At 26.7% G+C, this 17,030-nt stretch overlaps 2 long non-coding RNA genes across 2 annotated transcripts; one reads left to right on the forward strand and one right to left on the reverse strand.

Moving 5' to 3' along the window:
* Window positions 1-442: 442 nt before the first annotated feature.
* Window positions 443-16,420, reverse strand: LOC126311260 (uncharacterized). The gene is made up of 2 exons (XR_007554472.1): window positions 16,337-16,420; window positions 443-659 (listed from the first exon to the last, which is right to left on the reverse strand). It is a non-coding gene; the product is annotated as an uncharacterized LOC126311260 (long non-coding RNA).
* Window positions 634-16,536, forward strand: LOC126311259 (uncharacterized). The gene is made up of 2 exons (XR_007554471.1): window positions 634-708; window positions 16,386-16,536. It is a non-coding gene; the product is annotated as an uncharacterized LOC126311259 (long non-coding RNA).
* Window positions 16,537-17,030: the final 494 nt, after the last annotated feature.

Genomic DNA, 17,030 nt, shown 5'->3' on the forward strand with positions numbered 1-17,030 from the left:
ATAAATATAGTAGTAAGCTTTAAACCAGCTACCTTTAAGATTACGTTTTAGTTCATTATTTTTTATTTTGATTTTATAAATATTTTAGGTTTTTTATTAAGATTATTAATTTAATTTTAAAATTTTTGTAATAATGATAGAATTAGTATATTTATTTGTATAAAATTTTTACCTTGTGAACTTATTATAAGGAACTAGGCAAAATTGATTTCCGCCTGTTTATCAAAGACATGTCCTCTTGTTAATACTTTGAGGTCTTGCCTGCTCAATGAGCGTATTTTTAAAGAGCCGCGGTATTTTGACCGTGCAAAGGTAGCATAATCATTAGTGGCTGGAATGAATGGCTTGACGAGAAATCAACTGTCTCTTAATAAATTTTTGAATTTAACTTTTGAGTCAAAAGGCTTAAATTCTTCTTTAGGACGAGAAGACCCTATAGAGCTTGACATTTTACTTTTATATAGTTTTTTGTTTGTCTTTCTATATTTAATGATGATGTTTTGTTGGGGTGACATGAAGAATAGATAAACTCTTCATTATTATATCATTTATTTATGTTTGTTATTTTGATCCATAATTTATGATCATAAGATTAAGTTACCTTAGGGATAACAGCGTAATTGTTTTTGAGAGCTCATATCGACAAAGCAGATTGCGACCTCGATGTTGGATTAAGAAAAATTTTGGGTGCAGGAGCCCAATGATTAGGTCTGTTCGACCTTTAAAATCTTACATGATCTGAGTTCAGACCGGCGTGAGCCAGGTCGGTTTCTATCCTAAGATTATTAATCCATATTAGTACGAAAGGACCATATGGTTAAAATATTTTTTGTTATATTGATTAATATTAATTTATATACTATTTTGACAGATTAATGTGTTGAATTTAGAATTCATTTATGTAGATTTTTTCTACAAATATTATTGCTACTTTATGATTTATTTATATTTATTTTGAATTTTCTTTTATTGGTTATTTGTGTTTTAATTAGTGTTGCCTTTTTAACTTTATTAGAGCGTAAGGTTTTAGGTTATATCCAGATTCGAAAGGGTCCAAATAAGGTAGGTTTTGTTGGAATTCCTCAGCTATTTAGAGATGCTATTAAGTTAATTTGTAAGGAGCAGCCAATTCCTATTATATCTAATTAACTACTTTATTATTTTTCCCCTGTATTTAATTTAATGATTTCTTTAGCTGTTTGAGTAATTTTTCCTTATTTAACTTATATGTGTTCTTTTTCTTATGGATTTTTGTTTTTTTCTGTTGTACTAGATTAGGTGTTTATACTGTTATGATTGCTGGTTGATCTTCTAATTCAAATTATTCATTGTTAGGTTCTCTTCGTTCTGTTGCTCAAACAATTTCTTATGAAGTTAGTTTAGCTTTAATTTTATTGTCTTTAATTATTTTAATTGGTAGTTTTAATATGTTTGATTTTATAAACTATCAGCTTTATTGTTGGTTTATTATTATTTCTTTTCCTTTAGCTTTAGCTTGTTTTGCTTCTTGTTTAGCTGAAACTAATCGTACTCCTTTCGATTTTGCTGAAGGGGAATCTGAGTTAGTCTCAGGATTTAATATTGAGTATGGTGCGGGTGGTTTTACTTTAATTTTTTTAGCTGAATATACTAGAATTGTTTTCATAAGAATATTATTGGCTTTAATTTTTTTAGGCGGTGATTTTTATTCTTTTATATTTTTTATTAAGCTTGCTATTATATCTTTTTGTTTTATTTGGGTTCGTGGAACATTACCATGGTTTCGTTATGATAAATTAATGTACTTAGCTTGAAAAAGTTTTTTACCTTTATCTTTAAATTTTTTTAAATTTCTTTGTTGGTTTAAAGATTTTATTTATCTCATTTGTTTAGTGAAATTTTTTGAGAAAAGTTAATAGAAGAGTTAAACTTCTAATTTTATGTTTTCAAAACATATGCTTTTCCTAAGCTAATTAACTTTTATTCCTTAATTAATTTATCTCATGCGTTTGCGACATGGACATTAATTAAGAAATATGTAAAGTAAATAGTTAAGATTTGACCTGTTATAATATAAGGTTCTTCAACAGGTCGTTTACCAATTCACGTTAGTAAGCATACAACAACTACTATAATTCAGAATAAAATTTGATTAATAGGGTAAAATTGAATACCTCGGAATGGTGTTTTATTATAAAATGGTAAAATTATTAAGATTCTAATTGATAAAAATAATGCAATAACACCTCCTAACTTATTAGGGATAGATCGTAGAATTGCATATGCAAATAAGAAATATCACTCTGGTTGAATGTGAACTGGTGTTACTAATGGGTTGGCAGGTACAAAGTTATCTGGTTCTCCTAATAGGTAAGGATTGATTAAACATAGTATAATTAATAATGATGTTATTATTACAAATGTAATAGAATCCTTAAAGGTAAAGTATGGATGGAATGGAATTTTTTCAATATCTCCATTTAGTCCAAGAGGATTATTTGATCCTGTTTGGTGAAGAAGAAATAAATGAATTGCTGCTATAGCAGCAATAATAAATGGTAATACAAAATGGAATGTGAAGAATCGATTTAATGTTGCATTATCAACAGCGAATCCTCCTCATACTCATTGGACTAAATCTGTTCCTAAGTATGGGATTGCTGATAATAAATTAGTAATTACTGTTGCACCTCAAAAAGATATTTGGCCTCAGGGTAAGACATATCCTATAAATGCAGTTGCTATAACAAAAAATAAAATCACTGTACCAATTATTCAGGTATGTATATATATATATATATAAGATCCGTAGTAAATTCCCCGTCCTACATGTAAGTAAATACAAATAAAAAATATAGATGCTCCATTTGCATGTAAGGTTCGGATAATTCAACCATTATTTACGTCTCGGATGATGTGTAGTACACTACTGAATGCTATTTTAATATTTGATGTATAATGTATAGCTAAAAATAGTCCAGTTACGAATTGAATTACCAAACATAACCCTAATAGGGATCCAAAATTTCATCAAAATGAAATATTTGTTGGGGCAGGTAAGTCAATTAAAAAGTTATTAATAATTTTAATTAAAGGAAGTCTTAATCGTAAGGGTTTATTCATTAGTAATTATCTTATTTTACGAATAGGTCCCTGATTAATATTAGTGATTTTAACAACTGCTAGTAGTGCTAAAAATAAATAAATAATTATTATTATTGTAATAATAAATGTTGGTCTGTTATATAATTTTTCTAAAGATATTGTTATTTCTTGATAATTGATTGAATTATCAAATTTATAGTTTTGGTGATTTGAAAAAGTCTATAAATATTGATATATCTAGATTAATTAATATTTATATGATAAATACTCACATTATTAATGTAATAATTATAGTAATTGATTTAGACTGAAATACTTCGTTTGATGCAATTCTTGTAATATAAATAAATAATACTAATATACCACCAAGAAATGTTAAAAATAAAATATATGATAATCAATATCTTACTATTATTGTTCCTGTTATTAATCCAACTAGGAAGGTTTGAAGGATAATAAAAAGCATTATTGATATTGGGTGTCTTAATTTAATAAAATTAATATTTATTACATTTGATAATAATATAATTATTATTTTGATCATTTCAGGGGTTAGTTTATTTAAAGTATCGGTTTTGGGGACCGATGATGGAAGCTTTTCCACCTCTGAAATTTTAAAAGTGGCGGCTGGACTTATTTCCGGTTTACAAGACCAGCGTTTTTTTTAAACTATTAAAACTAATGTTTATATTTTCTATTTTTACTTCTTTATTGATTTGTTTTGCTGGTGTTTATGTTTTTTCTTCTAAACGTAAACATTTATTAATGGTTCTTTTGAGATTAGAATATATTGTTCTTTCTTTATTTATATTAGTTATTGTTTTTCATATTGAGTTTGATTATGATTATTTTTTTCCTGTTATTATTTTAGTTTTTTCGGTGTGTGAGGGTGCTTTAGGTCTTTCTATTTTAGTTTCAATAATTCGTTATCATGGTAATGATTTTTTAAATTCTTTTGGTTTATCTTTATGTTAAAGTATTTATTTATAACTATTTTTTGATCCCTCTTTGTTTATTAAATAATTGTTGATGGTTGGTTCATTCTTTAATGTTTCTGTCGAGTTTTGTGTTTATAATTTGTGTTTATTCATATGCTGATTTGAATATAATTAGATATTATTTTGGTATTGATTATTTTTCTTTTAGTTTAATTTTGCTTAGTTTTTGGATTTGTTCTTTAATAATCACTGCTAGAGGTTTAGTTTATTTAAGTTCATATCATTCTAATTTTTTTTGTTTTTATGGTTTTAATTTTAATAATTATGCTCTACTGTTCATTTGCTAGATTAAGTATTCTTTCTTCTTATATTTTTTTGAGGCTAGATTAGTTCCTACTTTACTTTTATTTTGGGTTGGGGTTATCAGCCTGAGCGTTTGCAGGCTGGTGTTTATTTAATTTTTTACACTTTGGTTGCTAGATTGCCTTTATTATTGGTCTTATTTAAGGTTTATGATTTTTCTAATACCTTTATATTTTCCTTTATTAGTTGATTTTGGTTCTTATTATTTTATGTTTTATGTATTTATAATTTTGGCTTTTTTAGTTAAGATACCTATATTTTTGGTTCATTTATGACTTCCTAAGGCTCATGTAGAGGCCCCTATTTCAGGTAGAATGATTCTTGCTGGTGTTTTATTGAAGTTAGGTGGTTATGGTATTTTTCGTGTTATAAACGTTATTTCTTATTTGGGTTTAAAGTTTAATTATTTTTGATTATCTTTAGGTTTATCTGGGTGTGTTATTGTAAGATTTATTTGTTTTCGTCAGGTTGATTTAAAGTCTTTAATTGCATATTCTTCTGTTGCTCATATAAGAATGGTTATGGGTGGATTGATGACTATGAATTGATGAGGTTGTGTAGGTTCTCTTTCTCTAATGGTCGGTCATGGTTTATGTTCTTCTGGTTTATTTTGTTTATCTAATATTATTTATGAACGTTTAGGTAGACGAAGATTATTAATTAACAAGTGTATAATTAATTTGATGCCAAGAATGGCTTTATGATGATTTCTTTTAAGATCATCAAATATGGCTGCTCCTCCTTCTTTAAATTTGGTAGGTGAAATTAGATTATTAAATAGAATTATATCTTGATCTTCTTTTAGATTCTTTGCTTTGATTTTTTTATCTTTTTTTAGAGCTGTTTATACTTTGTATATATATTCTTATTCTCAACATGGAAGTTATTATTCTGGTGTTTATACTTGTTCTCTTGGTTATTTTCGTGAATATCATCTTTTACTTTTACATTGATTACCTTTAAATATTCTCTGTTTAAAGGGTGAATATTTCTTTGTTTCATTTGCTTAAGTATTTTAATTAAAAATATTGTTTTGTGGAATCAATGATATGAAGTTTTTCATCTTAGGCCGTGAATTTATTTTCTATTTGTTCTTTGAGTTTTTTTTCTTTGTTTTTTTCGAGAACTATAATTTTTATTTTAGGTATTTATTATTTAATAATTGATTATAGAGTTTTTGTTGAGTGAGAGCTTTTCAATTTAAATGGTTCTATAGTTGTTATAACTTTAATTTTGGATTCAATATCTCTTATTTTTATATCTTTTGTTATATATATTTCTTCTTTGGTTATTTATTATAGAGAGGATTATATATCTGGTGAAAAGAATATAAATCGTTTTATTATTATTGTTTTAATATTTATTCTTTCTATAGGTTTTTTAATTATTAGCCCTAATTGAATTAGAATTTTATTAGATTGAGATGGTTTAGGTTTAGTTTCTTATTGTTTAGTTATTTATTATCAAAATGTAAAATCTTATAGTGCGGGTATATTAACTGCACTTTCTAATCGTATTGGTGATGTTGCTATTTTGATTTCTATTGCATGAATGTTAAATTTTTGTGGTTGAAATTATATTTATTATTATGATTTTATTTCTAATTCTTTTGAAATAAAGCTCATTACTATATTAATTGTTTTAGCAGCTATAACTAAGAGAGCTCAGATTCCTTTTTCTTCATGACTTCCTGCTGCTATAGCAGCTCCTACTCCTGTTTCTGCTTTAGTTCATTCTTCTACTCTTGTTACTGCTGGTGTTTATTTATTAATTCGTTTTCGACCAATATTAGATACTTATAAGTGTGGTTGATTTTTACTTTTAATTGGTTGTATAACTATATTTATGGCTGGATTGGGTGCTAATTTTGAATTTGATTTGAAGAAGATTATTGCTCTTTCTACTTTAAGACAACTTGGTTTAATTATAAGAATTTTGGCTATGGGTTATCCAAAGCTTGCATTTTTTCATTTATTGGCTCATGCTTTATTTAAGGCATTATTATTTATATGTGCAGGTTCAATAATTCATAATTTGAAGGATTCTCAGGATATTCGTTTTATAGGATCAATTGTTAATTTCGTACCTTTAACTTCAGTTTGTTTTAATGTTTCTAGTTTATCTTTGTGTGGTATACCTTTTTTAGCGGGATTTTATTCAAAGGATTTAATTCTTGAGATGGTTTGTTTAAGATGAATTAATTGTTTAATTTTTTTTCTTTATTTTTTTTCTACTGGTTTAACTGCTTCTTATTCTTTTCGTTTGTTTTATTATTCAATATCTGGTGATAATAATTTTTATTCTAGATTTTCTTTTGATGATAAGGGTTATTATATTTCGTTTGGAATAATTGGTCTATTGTTTGTTGCTGTTTTTGGTGATAGTCTTTTATCTTGATTAATTTTTCCTATTCCTCATGTGATTGCTTTACCTGATTATTTAATGTTTTTAACTATTACAGTTGTTATTTTAGGTGATTATTTAGGTTATCTTATTTCTAATTTTTATTTTTATCATAATTTATTTTCTTTAAGTATACTTTCTTTTGTTAGATTTGCCGGTTCTATATGATTTATACCTTTTCTTTCAACTAAGTTTATTAGATATTTTCCTTTTAAAAATAGGTTATTATTCATCTAAGTCATTTGATTATGGTTGAGGTGAATTACTTGGTGGTCAAGGTTTATATAGATTATTTATTTATTTAATTGGTTATATTCAAGGTTGATATGATTCTAATTTCAAGATTTATCTTTTAACTTTTATTTTTTGAATATTTATTTTGGTAATATTATTTTTCGTTTACTTAAATAGCTTATAATTAGAGCGTGACACTGAAGATGTTAAGGAAGTATTTTTTACTTTTAGGTATTTATAAATATAGATATATTGTTTTTACAGTGAAAATGTAATGTTTTATTTAAACTATATAAATTTTAGAAATGTTAACGGAGTTTAACCGCTAATATAAAAAGTTAGCAGCTTTCATATTGGCTTTACATTTCCTTAATTGGAATTATTATAGTTCCATTATATTATTAACAGTAATACGCCTCTTTTTGGCTTCAATTAATAAGAATAAGGGTAGTACATACCAATCTTCCAGGTCGAAACTGACTGCAATATTTCGCTTCTTATTCTATTTAAGGTTGATTGATAATATCAATACTTTTTGAATGCAACCCAAATGTTATGTTTAACTACAACCCTTTATTCTGCTCACTGTAATGCTCCTTGATTTCATTCATGGTATAGTCCACCTAGTAGTACTAGAATAAAAAATATTGTTGATACTGTTCAGATTATAATGTCTGATGTTTTAAAAATAATTACAATTGGTAGAATTAGTGCAATTTCTACATCAAAAATTAAAAAGATTACTGCGATTAGGAAGAATCGTAGTGAGAATGGTATTCGTGCTGATCTTTTTGGATCAAACCCACATTCAAACGGTGATCTTTTTTCTTGATCATTAATTAATTTTTTTGATAGTGTTGTTGCCAGTATTATAACAATTATTGGAATAATAAATCTAATGAAAACTCTTGTTGATAGAATTATAATTGTTTTTCTTGATTTATATCAAGCTTTCTGATTGGAAGTCAAATGTACTATTTATACTAGAAAAACAATTATCTACCTCATCAATAAATAGAGATATATAAGAATAATCATACTACGTCTACGAAGTGTCAGTATCATGCTGCTGCTTCAAATCCAAAGTGGTTTCTTGGTGAGATTTGATTTATTGAGTGTCGAAGTAGACATGTTGATAAAAAGATTGTTCCAATAATTACGTGTAAACCATGGAATCCTGTTGCAACAAAGAATGTTGATCCATAAACTGCATCTGCAATGGTAAAAGGTGCTTCTCAATATTCATATGCTTGAAGTATTGTAAGGTATAGTCCTAATAACACTGTGAAGAATAATCCTTGTAGTGCTTGAGTATGATTAGATTCTATTAAACTATGATGTGCTCATGTTACTGTTACTCCTGATGCTAAAAGAATAGCTGTATTAAGTAATGGAATTTGTATAGGGTTAAAGGGTTGAATTCCTATTGGAGGCCATAGTATTCCTAGTTCAATTGTTGGTGCTAATCTTCTTCTAAAGAATGCTCAAAAAAAGAAACGAAAAATAATACCTCTGATGCAATAAATAAAATTATTCCTCATCGTAATCCAATTGATACAAATCCTGTATGTAATCCTTGATATGTTCCTTCTTGTACTACATCTCGTCATCATTGAATTATGGTTAGTAGGGTAATTCCAAATCCAATTATGAATAAGTTAATATTAAATAGGTGGAATCATTTTGCTAGTCCTGATACTAGGACTATTGCTCCAATTGCTCCTGTTAATGGTCAAGGTCTATAGTCTACTAAGTGGAATGGGTGGTTTGAGTGAGTTGTTAACATAGGTTTAATATACTTCTCTAGAGTATAGATTTCTTAGAATTGAGAAAACATAGGCTTGAATTATTGCTACTGCTGATTCTAGAATTAATAGAAGTATTTGTCCAATAATTAGTAATGAGATTAAGTTTATTGCTATAGATGTTCCTGTGTTTCCTAATAAGGTTAATAATAAGTGTTCTGCAATTATATTTGCTGCTAACCGTACTGCTAATGTACCTGGTCGAATAACATTACTAATTGTTTCAATTAGTACTATAAATGATATTAATGCAGGCGGTGTACCTTGTGGTACAAGGTGTGTAAATATATGATTAGTATGGTTAATTCATCCAAATAATATAAATCTTAGTCATATAGGTAGGGCAATTGCAAATGTTAATGCTAAATGTCTTGTTCTAGTAAAAATATAAGGGAATAATCCTATGAAATTGTTAAATAATATTATAATAAAAATTGAGATGAAAATGAATGTTGTTCCATTAAATGATTTTGGTCCAAGTAGTGTTTTAAATTCATTATGTAAGGTTAAATTTAGTTTATTTCAGATAATGTTAATTCGTGATGGTGTAAGTCAAAATAGTGATGGGATTAATAATAGTCCTAGAAATGTTATAGTTCAATTTAATGATAAATTAAAGATGTTAGTTGATGGGTCAAATGTTGAGAATAAATTTGTTATCATCTTCAATTTAAGTTTTTTATTTCAATTGTTCCTTTTTCAACTCTTTTAATAAGGTTAGGTTTAAATGAGAAGAAGTTTATTTGATTAAACAAGATTAATGTAGCTGAAAATATAATGAATAGTGATAATCATATAAGAGGGGATATTGATTTGGATATAATTTCCCCATCAGAAGTAGTCGTTAATTTACTATTATTTGGTTTAAGAGACCATTACTTACTTTCAGTCATCTGATGAATTTCAAGGTGTACTAATTTTTTTAGTTACTTTAGATTGACACTCTAATGTTATTTGTTTTAACTAACTCCTTAAATTATCTTAGATAATCACTTAATAAATAAATTTACTGAAGTTCTTTCAATTACAATTGGTATAAATCTGTGGTTTGCTCCACAGATTTCTGAGCATTGTCCAAAGAATAATCGAAGTCGATTTATTGTGAATGTTCCTTGATTTAGCCGACCTGGCGTTGCATCAATTTTAACCCCTAATGCAGGAACTGCTCATGAGTGTAAAACATCTGATGCTCTTATTAATACTCGTACTTCTGTATTTATTGGTAGGATTGTTCGGTTATCTACATCTAGCAGTCGAAATCCATCATTTTCTAGGTCTTGTTCTGGTGTTATGTAAGTGTCAAATTCTACGTCTATGAAGTCTGAATATTCATATCTTCAATATCATTGTCGTCCAATGGTTTTAAGTGTAATTATTGCATCTACTGAATCATCAAGTAAATATAATAGTCGTAATGATGGAAGGGCAATAAAAATTAATGTAATTGCTGGTAAAGCTGTTCAGATTGTTTCAATTAAATGTCCATGGAGTATATTACGGTTAGTATAGGCAATAAATAATATATAACTTAAGGCATAACCTACAATTACTGTAATTAATAATAATACGACCATAGTATGATCATGAAAGAATGATAATTGCTCCATTAATGGTGAAGCTCCATCTTGAAGAGCTAAATTTGATCATGTTGCCAATAATAAATATTTTCTAATAAAAGGTCAAACCTTTAATTGTAGAGCTTAAATCTACAGCACTAATCTGCCACATTAGAATCTAGAGATTAATGGTAATTCTGAGTAACTATGTTCTGCAGGAAGGTTATTTTGTAGTCATTCTGTTGATCTTCTTATGTTAGCTCTAAATATAATTGCTTGGTTTGTAACCATTCTTTCTCATATAATTACAATGAATATAATGATTCCTACAATAGAAATTGTAGACCCAATTCTTGATACTACATTTCATGATGTAAATGGGTCTGGGTAGTCTGAGTATCGTCGAGGTATTCCTGCTAATCCTAGGAAGTGTTGGGGAAAGAATGTTAAGTTTACTCCAATGAATATAATTGTAAATTGGATTTTTAATCATGTATTATTTATAGTTAATCCTGTAAATAGTGGATATCATTGAATAACACCTCCTATAATTGCAAATACTGCTCCTATAGATAATACATAATGAAAGTGGGCTACTACATAATATGTATCATGTAATACAATACCAAGTGATGAATTTGCTAATACTAATCCTGTTAATCCACCAATTTTAAATAGGAAAATAAATCCTAGAGCTCATAATAATGGTGGATTGAACTTGAATTTAGTTCCATATAATGTAGCTAATCATCTAAATACCTTAATTCCTGTAGGTACAGCAATAATTACTGTTGCTGATGTAAAATATGCTCGTGTGTCAACATCCATTCCTACTGTAAATATATGATGTGGTCATACAATAAATCCTATTAGTCCAATTGATAGTATAGCATAAATCATACCTAATGTTCCAAATGATTCAATTTTTCCTCTTTCTTGACATACAATATGTGAAATAATTCCGAACCCCGGTAGAATTAAAATATAAACTTCTGAGTGTCCAAAGAATCAAAATAAATGTTGATATAGAATTGGGTCACCCCCTCCTGCAGGTCAAAGAATGATGTATTTAAATTTCGGTCTGTTAATAATATAGTAATAGCTCCTGCTAAAAGTGGAAGTGAAAGAAGGAGAAGTAATGCTGTAATAGCTACAGATCATACAAATAAAGGTGTTTGATCTAAAGTTATACTTTCTGATCGTATATTAATTGCTGTTGTAATGAAATTCACTGCACCAAGAATAGATGATACACCTGCTAAGTGCAGTGAAAAAATAGCTAGATCTACAGATGCACCCCGTGTGCAATAGCTCCTGCTAAAGGAGTGTAAACTGTTCATCCTGTACCAGCACCATTATCTACTATAGAAGATGTAAGAAGAAGGGTTAGTGAAGGTGGTAGTAATCAAAAACTTATATTATTTATTCGTGGAAATGCTATATCTGGTGCACCAATTATTAGTGGAACAAGTAAATTACCAAATCCACCAATTATAATAGGAATTACTATAAAGAAAATTATTACGAATGCGTGAGCTGTAATAATAACATTATAAATCTGGTTATCCCCAATTAGAGATCCGGGTTGACCAAGTTCAGCACGAATAAGTATTCTTATTGATGTTCCTACTATTCCTGCTCATGCTCCAAATAGGAAGTATAAAGTACCAATGTCGTTATGGTTTGTTGAGAATAATCATTTTTGCGGTAAGATGGCTGAATTTTAGGTGGTAGACTGTAAATCTACTTATGAGATGTTTTCTCTCTTACCATATTTAGGTCTTATATTCAATTATGATTCTAGACTGCAATTCTAGAGGTGTAAAATTTTACTAAGGCCTAAAAGATTATTCTTTTAATTATAACTTTGAAGGTTTTTAGTTTGATTAACTTAAGTCCTTAGTATAATAAAATTAAGGTTGATGTTGAAATCAATCCTATCGTTGAAATTATTACTGTTACAGGAAGAATGATTCTTAATTTTTGGGACTTTATCTTTATAGATCACGAATTTTCTGTGTATGATATAATTAGAGCTGAGAATCTAATACGTATATAGTAGTAGAGTGTAATTGTAGTTAATACTACTATAATAGTTATAATTGTTGTTATATTGTTTTCTATTAACGATTGTATTACAATTCATTTTGGTAAGAATCCAAGGAATGGTGGTAGGCCACCTAAAGATAGTAAAGATAAGAATATTATGAATTTAATTTCGGTTTTTATATTTCTGGCTGAATAAATTTGATTTATGAAAAATAAATTTATTTGCTTAAATAATAAAACTATAATTAATCTTAATAGTGAGTAAATAATGAAGTATAGTTCTCAGATGTTTTCTCTGACTGTTAATGATCTAATTATTCAACCTAGGTGTCTGATTGATGAATATGCTAAAAGTTGTCGTAAGGATGTTTGATTTAAACCTCCTATTGCCCCAATAATAATTCTTAAGACAATAATTGTTCAAATGGAAGTTCTTAATTGAATACAATAAGATAAGACCATTATGGGGCGATTTTTTGTCATGTTATTAATGTTAAACAATTATTTCATCTTGATGCTCCTATAACTACTGGAAATCAGAAATGGAAAGGTGCAGCTCCAATCTTTAATAATAATCTAGATCTAATTATTATTGATGGGATAAATTCTGTTTCCCATCCCACGGGATATTTTATTTGAATCAGCAAAATTGAAAATAATAGTATTGTCGATGCTATTGCTTGGACAATAAAATATTTAATTGATGATTCGTTTATTATTATATTTTTATTTCTTGTTAGGAGTGGAATAAATGAAGGCAAGTTGATCTCAAGTCCTATTGAAACCCCAAATCAGGAATTTGATGAAATGGACAGGATCGTTCCTATCATTAATGTTAATAGGAAGAGAAGTTTTGTAGAGTTGTTGGTCATTAAAAATGAGAGGATTAATACCTCTATAAATGGGGTATGAACCCATTAGCTTGTTTAGCTTACCTTTTTACATTAAGGTGTATGATGCACGTTAGTTTTTGATACTAAAGGAGATAGTTTAATTCTATCTCATGTAATTTTAATGAAGGTAATTTTATTTAATTTATTTACCCTATCAAGGTAACCCTTTAACAGGCACTTCATTTATTTAATATATAAATCGAGAGTTTTTTTTGAAATTATTTTATGTATTATTTTGTTTAATTAGGATTAATTTATACTGCTCCTTTTATTTTATATATATATATATATATATATATATATATATATATATATATATATATATATATATATATATATATATATATATATATATATATATATATAATAAATGATTTATATTTATATATTACATTTAACTAAAATTAAAAGATTATAAGTTTATTTTATCATTATCAATTGATTATTTTAATACACTTATTTACCTAGGATTATAGCTACTTATGTTTTTAGCTTAAAATAGGTTATTATAATATAATATATATAATAATATGTAATTTAATATTTAATATTATTATAATTGGATATAATAAATAAGATTATTAATTTTAAATATGTAATATTATAATTAATATAAATAATTATATTTATTATAATAATATAATTAATATAAATTATCTATAATTAGATTATTTAACTAACATATATATAAGTTAACTTAATATAAAAAAAAGAATCATATTAATAACATATTATATTAAGTTACATAATTGTATAAAATATATTTATTATATTATTTAATCTTTCTTTATTTATTAGTGAAAAGAAAGATTAAATAAGAAAGAATATAATACATTTATTGCTATACATGTTCCATATTAATCTTTAATTATATATAATAGAGAAGTTGTTGTGGTCATACAGGGGAGCGTTTCTTTTTTTTTGTTAATGTTTGAGGTTTTTTTCTTTTTTTTTCTTTAAATATTTGAATCTTTTATTTTTTCCTGATTTAATAAATTTAAAAATTTCTTATTTTTTATTTTTAAAAGTTTTATTCTTGCTTGTTTATTCACTTTTTCTTTGTATTATATGTAAGTTTTGTTAGACTAAATGTTCTTTTTTTTTGCAGTAATTTGATTTAATTATCAAGTGATTTTGGATTTAGCAATTGATTTAGTATCGGCATAATTCGTGCCAGCAGCCGCGGTTATATGATTGATACAAATGAATATTATTGGTTAAAACAGTTGTTTATACTACTAGGGTTGAAATATAAATTTGTAAGGTGAAATGTTAAAATTTATTTGTGGCCCTTTTTATGAATCTGTGAAATTTAAATAATAAACTAGGATTAGATACCCTATTATTTTAAATGTTAATTATATTTACCTGGGTACTATTAGTTAAGGTCTTTAAACCCAAAGAATTTGGCGGTATCTCATTCCATTCAGAGGAACCTACCCCATGATTGATAATACACGATTTACTCTACTTAATTTATTTGTTTGTATATCTCCGTTATCAGAGAATCTTTTTAGAGTTATAATTCTCAAGACTTATAATTATAAAATATTTCAGGTCAAGATGCAGCTTATAGTTAAGAGGAGGTGGGTTACAATAGATTTTTGTTTATAACGAATTTGATAGTGAAATACTGTTAATGAAGGTGGATTTGATAGTAATTTAATTTATTTAATTTAACTGATATTGGCTCTGAGATGTGTACACATCGCCCGTCCCTCTCATTATTGATTATTCTATTTTATTTTAAAGTAGCTTCAATTTAGATGAGATAAGTCGTAACATAGTAGATGTACTGGAAAGTGTATCTAGGAAGAGTTTCAAGATATAACTTATTAGTAAAGTGTTGCATTTACACTGAAAATTTTTCTGTGCAAATCAGGATATCTTGAATATTTATTTTATTATATTTATTTTTTGTTTATTTAATTATTTAATATAAATAATTTTATTGTATTTTGTCTTAGTATATTTTATAGAATTGATTTTTTAAATTATAGTGTATTGGTAATGTAAGTGTTATATGAAATATAATTTTAAATTTTTTTAAGTAGATATTATTTATTGTACCTTTTGTATCAGGGTTTATCAAAATTTTAGTATTTATTTTACTTGTCTCGATTTGGGTTGATTTATAAATAATTTATAGTTAATGTATCATAATTATTATTAAATTATTTATAGAAATGAGATGTTAATCGTTTCCCAAAATATCTAGTTTCTTAAGAAAAAATTTAATTTTTTAAAGTTATTTGTTTTTATTTAATTTTTTAAGTAAAAATATTGACTTATTTATTCTTCAAGGGATAAGCTTTGTGGTAATAACCTATAATTTACTTTATATAAATATAATAGTAAGCTTTAAACCAGCTATCTTTAAGATTACGATTTAGTTCATTATTTTTTATTTTGATTTTATAAATATTTTAGTTCTTTTATTAAGATTATTAATTTAATTTTAAAACTTTTGTAATAATGATAGAATTAGTATATTTATTTGTATAAAATTTTTACCTTGTGAACTTATTATAAGGAACTAGGCAAAATTGATTTCCGCCTGTTTATAAAAAACATGTCCTCTTGTTAATACTTTGAGGTCTGGCCTGCTCACTGAGCGTATTTTTAAAGAGCCGCGGTATTTTAACCGTGCAAAGGTAGCATAATCATTAGTCTCTTAATTAGTGGCTGGAATGAATGGCTTGACGAGAAATCAACTGTATCTTAATAAATTTTTGAATTTAACTTTTGAGTCAAAAGGCTTAAATTCTTCTTTAGGGCGAGGAGACCCTATAGAGCTTGACATTTTACTTTTATATAGTTTTTTGTTTGTCTTTCTATATTTAATGATGATGTTTTGTTGGGGTGACATGAAGAATAGATAAACTCTTCATTATTATATCATTTATTTATGTTTGTTATTTTGATCAATAATTTATGATCATAAGATTGTTACCTTAGGGATAACAGCGTAATTGTTTTTGAGAGCTCATATCGACAAAGGAGATTGCGACCTCGATGTTAGATTAAGAAAAATTTTGGGTGCAGGAGCCCAATGATTAGGTCTGTTCGACCTTTAAATTCTTACATGATCTGAGTTCAGACCGGCGTGAGCCAGGTCGGTTTCTATCCTAAGATTATTAATCCATATTAGTACGAAAGGACCATATGGTTAAAATATTTTTTGTTATATTGATTAATATTAATTTATTTACTATTTTGACAGATTAATGTGTTGAATTTAGAATTCGTTTATGTAGATTTTTTCTACAAATAGTATTGATACTGTATGATTTATTTATATTTATTTTGAATTTTCTTTTATTGGTTATTTGTGTTTTAATTAGTGTTGCCTTTTTAACTTTATTAGAGTGTAAGGTTTTAGGTTATATCCAGATTCGAAAGGGTCCAAATAAGGTAGGTTTTGTTGGAATTCCTCAGCTATTTAGAGATACTATTACGTTAATTTGTAAGAAGCAGCCAATTCCTATTATATCTAATTACCTACTTTATTATTTTTCCCCTGTATTTAATTTAATGATTTCTTTAGCCGTTTGAGTAATTTTTCCTTATTTAACTTATATGTGTTCTTTTTCTTATGGATTTTTGTTTTTTTTTATGTTGTACTAGATTAGGTGTTTATACTGTTATGATTGCTGGTTGATCTTCTAATTCAAATTATTCATTGTTAGGTTCTCTTCGTTCTGT

The sequence above is a fragment of the Schistocerca gregaria genome, unplaced genomic scaffold, assembly GCF_023897955.1.
Source record: "Schistocerca gregaria isolate iqSchGreg1 unplaced genomic scaffold, iqSchGreg1.2 ptg000405l, whole genome shotgun sequence".
NCBI lineage: Eukaryota > Metazoa > Arthropoda > Insecta > Orthoptera > Acrididae > Schistocerca > Schistocerca gregaria.